Source organism: Canis aureus, chromosome 17, assembly GCF_053574225.1.
Source record: "Canis aureus isolate CA01 chromosome 17, VMU_Caureus_v.1.0, whole genome shotgun sequence".
Lineage (NCBI taxonomy): Eukaryota > Metazoa > Chordata > Mammalia > Carnivora > Canidae > Canis > Canis aureus.
The window spans coordinates 28,476,102-28,487,379 of record NC_135627.1 but is presented as its reverse complement, the minus strand read 5'-3'; the positions used below and the strand labels follow the sequence as shown (position 1 = coordinate 28,487,379).

The 11,278-nt window shown below is 38.3% G+C and overlaps 1 long non-coding RNA gene across 4 annotated transcripts in view; it reads left to right on the top strand.

Annotated features, from left to right (window-relative positions):
• The window catches only part of LOC144287495 (uncharacterized), an 85,087-nt gene extending 75,037 nt beyond the window's left edge, over nucleotides 1-10,050 (top strand). For all 4 annotated transcript variants that reach the window (XR_013355281.1, XR_013355284.1, XR_013355282.1 and 1 more), the window contains one exon: nucleotides 9,775-10,050. This is a non-coding gene — a long non-coding RNA (uncharacterized LOC144287495). The remainder of the gene's footprint in view (nucleotides 1-9,774) is intronic.
• Nucleotides 10,051-11,278: the final 1,228 nt, after the last annotated feature.

The following is an 11,278-nucleotide window of genomic DNA, read 5'->3' as shown; positions in this document are numbered from 1 at the left end:
CAGAGAATAAATATATACATTTATGTGTATGGATATATAAATATATATATAAATGTCTTCTAATCTTTAAAATGATATTTGAAGGTAGTCTTTACTATCTCCAATTTACTGATGGAAAAAAAAGTCCTGCAGCTGAGATTTAACTTTTTTTTTTTTTTTAATTTATTTATTTTAAAGAGAGAGAGCAGGAGGGGAGAGAGAATCTCAAGCAGACTCTCTGCTGAGTGCATAGCCCCAGGTGGGGCTTTATCTCATGACCCTGAGATCATGACCTGAGCTGAAATCAAGAGTTGGTTAGTTAATCGACTAAGCCACCTAGGTGCCCTGAATTTGTTTTATGAATACAGTTTTTTCCTTCTCTCTTAGCCTTAGTATTTTTTAAAGATTTTTTTAAAGATTTATGTATTTACTTGAGAGAAAGCATGCATGAACAGGGGAAGGGGCAGAAGGAGAGAGAGACAATACCAAGCCAGCTCTGTGCTGAGTGTGGAGCCTGACATGGGGCTTAATCTAATGACCCTAGATCATGACCTGAGCTGAAATCAAGAGTTGGAGGCTTAACCAACTGAGTCACCCAAGTACCCTATCTTTAGGATTTTTTTAAATCAGTAAAATGGAGACAATAATGGCTACCTTCACATGTCATTTTAAAGATTAGAAGATAATTTTGAAATATAATAATATATATAATCTATATAGTCATATACACACACATATCTATAGATATAGGTAGAGATATATAGATGTATAGTGTCATGGAGAAGAGTTCACAAAATCTCCAGAGGGGAGAGAATCTATCCAAAACAATTCAAACTCTCACATGTGATAACATGCTAACTGACATAAAGGAAAATCTCTCCTTGTCACTTATTTTCACATGACTGTATAGCCATGACAATTACAATTAGATGTGACTAAAGACCTGGGTAACTTGATTTCATTTTGTTTCATTTGTTTGTTTGTGAGCAGAGGGGCTGCTACTTTAAAGTTCTGCACCCCCTACCCTCAAGGTGGTTTAAAGAGATTGTGGTTGATGGAGCTAATAAAATTTGTCATACCTAAATCTATTTTTCTCAGGGCACTTGATCAACAGTCTATGGGTACCAACTGTGTCTTTCCATGAAAAGGAAAAAGAACTTGCTTTGTCGAACTATGTAAGCCTCTGCTCAAGTCCCAGCTCCTTCTCTTGAAATTGAGCCTATAGGTGGCAGCAACTGTTAGCTATTGAGCTTGGGTGACATGTGCCAAAAGTTCTCTTGAAATACTTTGAATACTTTAAATATTCTTAGATACTTGAAAATGCAATTTTCTCTAGATAAGAAAGTGAAAGGTCAAACTTGAGTTGTGATTGTTGAATGATTCATACAATATAGTCAACATTAAATAGATTAAAAAGTTGTAGAGGCTAAAACATTCTGTATTTTAGAAGTTTAAGATGTGATCATGGTTGGGTTCAGTCTCCACATTTGTGGCTGCTGTGGTCAGATTCCTTATCCTTTGCTATCCATGGTTTTGTGTAAGATGGATTTTTTTTTTTTAAGATGGATTTTTGAACCTTGATTATTCTTCCATCAATTCCTCTGTGCTTATCATTCCATAAAAGTTGAGATTTAAATTCATGTACTGTTTTACACAATAAATATATCACAGAAACATTGAATTCAATTCAAGTTTTTGCAAATCAAACAATGTTTACATGCATAAAGCAGCCTAAACCTTAAGGGTAACTCTCAAGGAAAATCCTACTGCAGTTTGAATTATTTCGTAGGAACTTTTTTTTGAGTTTGGAATTTTGTTAATTTGTTTTCCTGGATGAGAGACACCTGTATTCAATACACCTTCCAAGAATCCATTAGGCTCTGGGAGAGTGGAGGCAATATGGAGTTTAGTTGGAGGTCTGTAGGTGACTGCTACACCATATTTTGGCATGACTAATCTGAACACATTAATCATCCTTATGGTTTATATAGCTTGTGGCTCAGTCTACTGGGGAGACAGAGGGTTACATCAGCCACATTTCAATCAGCTGGACCTAGCCTTTGTGTTTCCTTATTCTCAAGAGCACTGAAAATGATGCTGCTCCACCCACTACGCCTCTCTAACCCCTGAGACATCACACAGAGAGACTAGCTACTTCTAACACAGATCTTTGACTATTCAGCAAAAACATATTTCTTCATAATTTCCAAAAGAAATTTTTTTGTGAATTATTAGTTATTAGGCTATTTCTAGTGTATAAAGAAAATGTCCAGTTTTCCTTTGCTATCCTGACCAATTTGAAGGAAAAAAGAAGTGGCATCACTTTGGGAACACAAGTTTTAATGCGTGCCATCAGTGAGACTCACTGAACCAGAGCAGAAGGTAAAAAATAATTTAGAATAGATGTGTCTATATTATACATGTCAAATGATTTTAGAAATATAAGGGAGAGCCTTTTTATGTTACAACTTGTAATATTCATAAATTTTTATTTTAAAATAAGATGGCTGAAACTGAATATCGTACTGCAGATTCCCTGAGATAAAAATCAAAGTGTTAACGTCCTCCCTTGGGATTAGCCTGCAGTGACTTCACTAGAGTTTTTTGTTTTGTTTTGTGTTTTGAGGGAGATTGTTGGTTTTGGTTTTTGTTTTTGTTTTGAGTGCGCTGTATGGAGATAAAGAGGATATAGAACAGTTACATAGACAGTGACCTGTAAAAGCAATGTTTTATGTATCCAAATCAGCTATAACCTCTCTAGAATCCTGAGCAAAAGTTACTAGGTGCCCCAAGAGAATGTGCTGGAAAACAAAAGTATCATATACCTTTTAGGGCACTGCTGAAGGAAGAGTCTAATACAAGGCAAAGGTGGAGAAATGAAAGAAAGTGCTTCAAACAGATGGTCATTTTCTACAAAGAACTTCCTTGTTGTCCTTGCACTTGAAAATACAGTATACTGTGTTTAATCCTTTAATCCTTATCTTTAAAGATAAGAATTTGTCCCAATGATTATTTTATTATTGTTCCAACGCTTATATAAAATGTAACAAGGCAGGGTTTATATACACATATTTTTAAAGGATACTACCTTTCTACTTTTTGACTTCAAGTTTTATCATCACTAGATAATACCTGTCTCCCCAACAAACTTGGTCTGTTTCTATGCACAAAACAATACTTAGCAGAAGCAGTATTTAATAAACAGTTAAATTTCAGATCCTTTCTTTCCTTTGTAACACATAGGCTTCTCTTGTATCCTTAGGCTTGGTCCTCATTATAAATTCCCTACAATCAGTGAATATTCTTGATTCTGTTCTCCTTTGCCTTGAGTTGGGTAAACTGTAACCACTTGGTCCTGAAGGAAGTACCTTAGGGGATTCTAGAAAATAATTTCCCTTCAGCAATTATTTTGAAGGGAAAAAAATAGAGTGATTTTGTGGAAAAAAAATAGAGTGCCTCCAGGAAGGCCAACCCCCTTTACTCAAAATGACTCCCTTCTCTGTAATATTTTCTGAAGTCCACATTTTAAAATTCCATCTTCTCCCCCGCCCCACCGCACTGTCAAATTAAACTGTGATTAATAGTATTATGTCTCATAAAAGGGATCTTTTCTCCATGGATTGGATTAATCAGAAGGCTTCAGCATTATGTATTAAATGTCAGTTTTTAGAGAAAAATGGCCAAGATGATTAAGGCCCATCTTTGCAGTCTCCACATGGCTGTAGTGATTGTGTAGCAAAATGCTAGTAATTTCTAGGACAAAAGCTCTATGATGGCAAGATTCTCACCTATTTTGTTCTGTGCAATTTTGCCAGCACCTTAACAGAGTGTGGCAGCTAAAAGTTGCTCAATAAATATTTGTTGAATGAATGAATCATTAAGACAATTACTGGAGTAAATTGAATGGTTTGCTGGGATACAATGTCTAACTTTTTCCAGCACTGAATTAAATTGTTTCATCCAAACACTCTATTATTGTAACTTCTAATTAAGTTCTTTAGTTTTCCAGGGACGACTTCTGTGCCTATTCACTCATCAGTACTTTGGCACCATGACTAGATTACCAGCCATTTTTCTCTTAAACATGCAACAAGCTTACCTCCAACCCAAGAAAGAATTCTTTCATAGTCGCCTCACTCTTGAGTGCTCTAAGGCATTGCGAGTTTTTGCTGTCTACTTGAACAATTGATAGTAGTCCTTTGAAGTAGAGCTTTGAACAAGAGATAAGAAATAGTAATCTAACCATAGCCTATGCTGATAGTCAACAGGACCATCTTGCTATTCAAGCCATTGAAGATTATTAATCTCAAAATTATGTTTGAAGTCATAGAATATACTTTCTAATTCTCAACTTCTTTTCCTCTCCTTCCCTTTGGTATCCTTTGTTTGTGTTAAGTTGTGCTGGCAGGATATAAATATAAATGATAGTGGTATTCTATATCCACCCTCCTTCTCATGGGCAGAAACAAAGTAAGGTCTCAGTGTAAATGTATGTGTCTTTTATTCTGATTAAACAGTTTCAAACAAGAATCTCACAACAGATGTGTTCTTTTTAAGAAGTGTCAATAACAGATATTAGGAACTTTTTTTTGAGTGGGAGGGACATTGAACAAAATGCACTGCTGTCCATACTAGGACCGATATTATGCTTACCTACCAATTCAACCCAGATCCTGGAGGTGACAGATCCAGTGCTATTGAGTGTCTATTCTTGCATTCTTCTTCAAAGAGTCTTGAGACAAATTCTCAGAAATGGGCTAAATAGCCAGAGTAAAAGTTTGTTACTCTTATAAGGCTTATCCATCCCTCCAGCCTCCCCTCATTTGGTCTTTACATTGTCCAGGAGAAAACTAGTCATAGAGCTTATTTAGAAACATTTTCATGCTGTCGAGACTGGTTCAAACATTTTCCCAAAACTTCTTTCTGGACTGATCTGGTTTTTCTGCCAAGAAACTTATTCTCACTGCTACTCTGTTTCCTGGGATTTGGACATGAGCTATTGATGGCTTTCTGTGGTTTTCTCTCTTCGTGTCCCCATGTTGAGGTTACTCACCTTAATATATCTAAGTTATCTCACTCTATGAAACGTCTTTGTCCTCAAGTTGAAAAGCAGAGCCAGGGGGAAAAGAAGCTCATGTCCTCTTACTGTGTGGCAGAGACAGAGGCTTGGGACACCCCCAGTGGCTCCCTCCAACTCCCCCCACCCCTTCCCAGGGGGTATGGCAGCAGGTTCCTGGAGTCAGACAAGGTATTGTCATGAGGATTACACTGATTAGCTCTAAGTCAGTTAGGTAACAGGAGCCCTTTCAATGGTGTCCTAGGATTCTGTCAAATTGACTATTCAAGTGCTGGTTTTTGGGATCCCCTCCAGCATTCCTGAATGTAATCCAGGCACGTTATTGCAGGTTTTATTTGAGAAGGGGCTACTTACTTGTCACTTAGAATATTTTCAGTTTTAAGTCAAAACCTTCTTAGCCAAAGGGGAAAAAAAAGAAGAAGTAGAAAGTAAAAGAAATGAGGGAATATGGTGTAAATTGGAGCTGATTGGGGGAGGCAGAAAGGCACAGAACAAAATGCAGTAGTGTATCAAATGCCAAACTTACATTAAGTGCACGTGTGCTCTGGGGAATGCAGTTTCTGCTTTGTTTTACATAGTAACTGTAGTGATTTTGTGCTGTTTAGTGTTTTGCTTCTTTAAGGAACTACTAACATCCATGAAGTCAAAAGCCAAGGAATATAGGCAAGAGTGCAAGTCTGAGCTGTTTACAGGACTTGTGTGTCTCTGTTCCACCCCTCGCCTGGAGGGAGTGCTATAGACTACCGGTGGATACATGGTTTACCATCTTAGGGGGTTGAACTGGATGCTATTAAGAAGATAGCTTGGGTGCCAGGGTAGAGGCAGTGGCTCCAAATGAGTCAGATCCTGGAGGTGACAGATCCAGTGCTATTGAAGGGAAAAAAATAGAGTGATTTTGTGGAAAAAAAATAGTTATTGTTGTTATTGTTGCCAGAAGGACAAGACTCAGCAGCCCCTTGGAGGTGTTCAAAACTTGGGGTACAAGCAGAGGAGATGAGGTCTTAAAAAAACAGCCACTGGGATCCCTGGGTGGCACAGCGGTTTAGCACCTGCCATTGGCCCAGGGCGTAATCCTGGAGACCCGGGATCGAATCCCACGTCGGGCTCCCAGTGCATGGAGCCTGCTTCTCCCTCTGCCTATGTCTCTGCTCTCTCTCTCTCTCTCTCTCTCTCTCTATCATAAATAAATTTAAAAAATAAAAAAAAAACAGCCACTGAAGAGTGTCTTTTAAGTAAATATGAATTGTTGAGTTTTCACAGAATTTTACTACGCTTCCCCTTTGTATGTGCATTTTTCTATACACAATTTTTTTTAAAGTGTCTACCTAGCTTGATGCTTGACACATTCTTATAAAGATCTAACAAATGGGATTTTCATTTCTCTTTTCCTATGGCTTAAAGGTCTTCTCAAAAGACTAGAAATCTAAAATAAGTCAATTTGTGAATATTCTAGAAACTGAAGTACTTTGAAGAATGCATCTCTCCCATCTGTTTTCCTGGATAGTCTTCTTTGCAGTTAAAAATGTCTTTAGGATAAAACATAGGTACTGCCTTTGCTTTGTAGTGCTTAGTTAGCCCTGGTGAATTATTAGGTAAATAAGATCGTTGAAAAAATGCAGACAGTGAGAGGCAAGAATATCTCTCTCAGTTGGTCCACATTACATAACCCTGCTTCTAAAATTGTCATTCATTCTGAATTCTCTCAAATGACCCCAAAATAGATAATCCATCTCTGATGCTATTTACTGTGGCTATTTTCATTCTCTGAGTGCAACTTTCTAGCACTTAAACATAATAATACTTCCCTCAACACTATCTTCAGGACTTCCTGCCAGTTAGAGACTTTTCTATATCCTCCCCCGCTCCTCCCTTCTGGCTTCTCCCAGCTGTTGGAGCCGGCTGGTGATGCTGCCAGCTTCCACACACTCCCTGGAGAAGTGGCCTCCTCTCCAGGTCGGGATGGGGCAGGGGGTTGCAGGTGCGCAGCTCTGTTCCCTCCAAGACAGAGACAATACCGGCCCCCGTCCACATCTCTGTATTTCCTTTCCTCACATGTGATTGTTAAGTTGTTAATTCTGTTTCTGAAAGTCAGGTTTTGAAAGACCAGGGAAGAAAAGAAGTGCTCTGGCCAAAAGACTCTGGAGAAGGGAGCAGGAGCGGTTGCTATGAGCTTTGAAACATGCACGCGTGCGTGTGTGTGTGCGCAAGCACACACACACACACACACACACACGCATACACAAATACACGGACAAAAGGATAAATTGAAAAAGAATGCAGCAACCCCTGCTTGGTTTAGCAGTCTGGTCAGCCCCACAGATGAGGAAGTAGAGCTTTGTTCCAAGCTAAAGTCTTGTTTTCTCGTTCATTGTCTTTCAGGGTAAAATCGGGGGGGAAATTCACCTGTCTGAAGCAAAGTTAAACTGCCAGCTTGAATGTGACTGCATGGGAACTTGGGTTTATTAATGAATACAACATACCCTCTTTGATTTGAAAGCTTTCACCCTGCTGAAAAGATTCAAAAGGCATCGCTTCCTGCACCAGCGCAATTCCTTTATCCGACTCAGTGGTTTACCCCTACCCAGCTGCTATATCTCATTAACAAGCATTTGACCACTGCAGCCGGCCTGGGAGTGTTGACACTTGAAAGGCCCAGGCAGGCGTGGGCAGGCCATCAGCTATGGCAACAGGAAACTGCCCCGGAGACAACACTGAGAAAACAGCAGCTGCAAAAGCCAAAGTCAGAACAGACATAAAGGGTTGCCTATATCCACGTCAGGCTGGACTATCAGTGCGTGCCTGTGGGTCTGAAGTCACACATCCATTTACTATATTTATGGGACAGGCAGGTCGCTATCAACATGTATCAGAATCTGGACTTGTTGACAACCCAGAATAATTTTTTTGACTTAGTGTTCTCAAACCTTAGGTTTCAAAAAATCTTAGTCTCCTTCTAATGCATGTTCTCGCCGATGTACATAAGAATGTTCACTAGAGGCTTAAACTTGATATACACATTCACTCTGGTGGAAGTCCAAAGTATAGATACCTGAATCCTCATCCATTTTCATGCCATCACACTTTTTTAAAAAACAAATCAACTAGTAAAGCTGTCATATAAATATGTAAGATTTCTTAGAGTTTGGCTCAGGGATCAAATTGTGATAATTTTGTGTAAGAATATCTAAGAATGAAACAGTTGTGTAAGGATAGCTCATAAAGTGGGATAATCCACATGTATAATTGTAATAATTTTAAATACTCATTCTAATGAAATTTATGTACTAGTCATTGAATTGTTGGCAATAAAGTACCATACCCCTGAATCTGCTCCCAAGTGGTGTGTCCGTAGTCATCAGAGGAGCTCAAAGTACAGATACAAATTAGACGGTTTCATGCAATGTTTGAAGCAAGTATTTATCCAAATCTTGTGTGTCCATGTTCAAGCCTATAAAAGCATTTTGAGAGGATAGGTAAGCAATAGTTCAAAATCTCAAAGTTTTTTATTCATAACGAAAATGACCCTTTTCAAAACAGGAAAATGAAAGCTAAATGAAAACAGATACTAATGCAACATGTAATAAGTGAAGTTCGTTGTCGTTCAGAGTGGTACATTGTTTTCCTGTTATCATTAGGTCAATAGACTATTAGTAATTATTACACTGATGTGTACTAATACTTTATTTTTAAAATAATTTAGATTTACTTATCCCATTATGTGTATATCACTCATAAAAACTACTCTAAATTATGTTGCTACTCTAAAATGATTAGAGAAAAAAATGTGTGAACTTAACATTGCTGATTAACTTTTTTGTTGTTAGAAAGTGGTAGATTTAGAAATGTCTTCCTCATGGTTATTAAGATATTTCCATTTGACTTCAGTTTTTCCATGGCAATCATATTGGGTTAAATTTATGTTCAATAGGCAGGGAGATAACAAGGCTCTGGAAACAGACATCTTGGGAGCAACTTCCAGTCCTGCCACCTACCAGCAAAGCAGACTTTAACTAACTTTGTTGTGTTACACTCAGACCCCTAGTTTGTTAAATAGGAATAAGATCAATAATACTTATTCATAGGGTATTGTAAGTGCCAGATAAGTATGGATCCACACATATAGTGCCTATCACCGACTAAGCACTCAATAAATGTTAACTATTAATATCAACCCTTTCCCCACTAAATCATGCTCTCTCTCTACACTATTTTATGTTTTCATAGAAATTATTGTATCTTATGTTGTCATATGTATGTTAACTTGCTTATTTTATAAGAAAACTTCTCCCCTATCTTTTCCTACTCTGTGATATATATACTCATAAATATAAGCTCTAAGAAATAAAGGACCTTATCTGTTTTGTTTACAATTGATTTGCTTGAGTCTAGTATACTATTGGCATATACTCATTGAGCCATTGCTCAATAGATTTGTTGAATCTTAAATAGTGAATGGATGAATTTGCGTAGCTCTAGGCTCAGAGGTAATAAAAAAAATAACCAAGGATGAGTTTTATAGATTAATCCCAAAATGGAAAAATGCCTGATGTATACAGTTCTAGGGATAGGGTGAATACTATTTCAAGGAATGTATATATTCTTCTATTATAAAATTGATGCCAGTGCCCTGGAAAATGCCTCAGTAATGTGACATTTTCAACTCTATTAGATTCAAAGTTTCTGTCCTATTTTAAAGATTTATTTATTTATTTATTCAGGATAGACATAGAGAGAGAGGCACAGAGACACAGGCAGAGGGAGAAGAAGCAGGCTCCATGTCGGGAGCCTGACGCAGAACTCCATCCCGGAACTCCAGGATCGTGACCTGGGCCAAAGGCAAGTGCTAAACTGCTGAGCCACCAAGGGATCCCCAGTTTCTGTCCTATTTAACTTGCATTCTACTCTTATCCAAAGAATACGTTGTTTATATTTCAGGGCCCATGGTTAAATCCCCCATAATATATATACAACATTCTTATTATCCACTAACATGATTTCACAGTGTTGTTTGGAGTTTTTGTGAATTGAACTTTTTAGTTTTTGGTAAAATGTTTATTTTCTGGTAAAGAATTAGAGGATTTGAGGATAGGGGAAATGATGGCACCAAAAAGGAGAAGACTGACACCTGAAGGACCATGGGGAGAAAGTAGGGGCTCTAGCAGTGAAGTAGAGGATGATCTCAAAGTCTTAACCACATGGAAACCTGACGGTAATAACCTCAACTCCGCAAATGTTGGGCTACAGTCTGCCAGCCCCCCAGGGTAGGGACAAACTATGGATTATTTGGGAGACGGGTGGGGAGATCAGATTTTTCAGAGTTGAAAAATGTCCAAAATCCAAAAAGCACTGTGATGAGCTCCCGTCTGAAGCTTCCCATCAGTCCAGCTTAACTCTGACTCGGTGATCTACAACAGAATTGACTCCATCTTAGCATTAATTGACTTAAATTCTGTCTTTTTATAGCTTTGCTCACACCTAAAATCTTCTCCATCCCCAAGTCACCCTTTGTGATTTGGGACTAGCATGTATGCTGGACACTGTTCTGGGATGCCACACACTGTCTTATGTAATCCTTGCCACAATCAGTATTTATGTTCCCATCTTGAAGATGATGGTAAGGAGCTAGAGGCCAGTTTGGCCATTCTCCTAAGGTAAGTAGTAAGTATGCCATTTGAACTCAAGTAACATGCTGAACTTTAAATTTTCTTTCTATTACATCCCATTGCTTGTAGGATGTCTAACATTGCTTTAAATAATACAGAGAAATTGAGTCATTCTGATATCTTATATTTCAGAGATACTTTTCAAAAATGTTTCAAAGGTGCTGGTTCCTTTGAGAAACCAAGTGGCCATTAAGGCACTGACCCTGGGGTAGCAATTGAGAGTATGTGTCAGAAACAGGCACAAAGTTGCATGTCACCCCATGAAGAGGACAGAAAAGAGAGGAAGAAAATGGGCAAAGGGAGGAATGGAAAAGATGGAGTTGCTCTACATTTGCAGGCACATTTTGGATCTGATGAATGTGAGGTCTGTGGTGGGAGAGCAAAGTATTGTGGCAATAGCCTCCTGTATCATTTCTCCTGCAGAACCCTCTAAGTGCTTCCCCATGGAACTCATCCCCATGGTTTGTATTCTCATCCTTTCATGTCCCTTTCTGATTCCCTGCACTAGTCACCCTCTCTAAAATTTCCTTTATACTTCAACTCCCATCTCCTCCTTCCC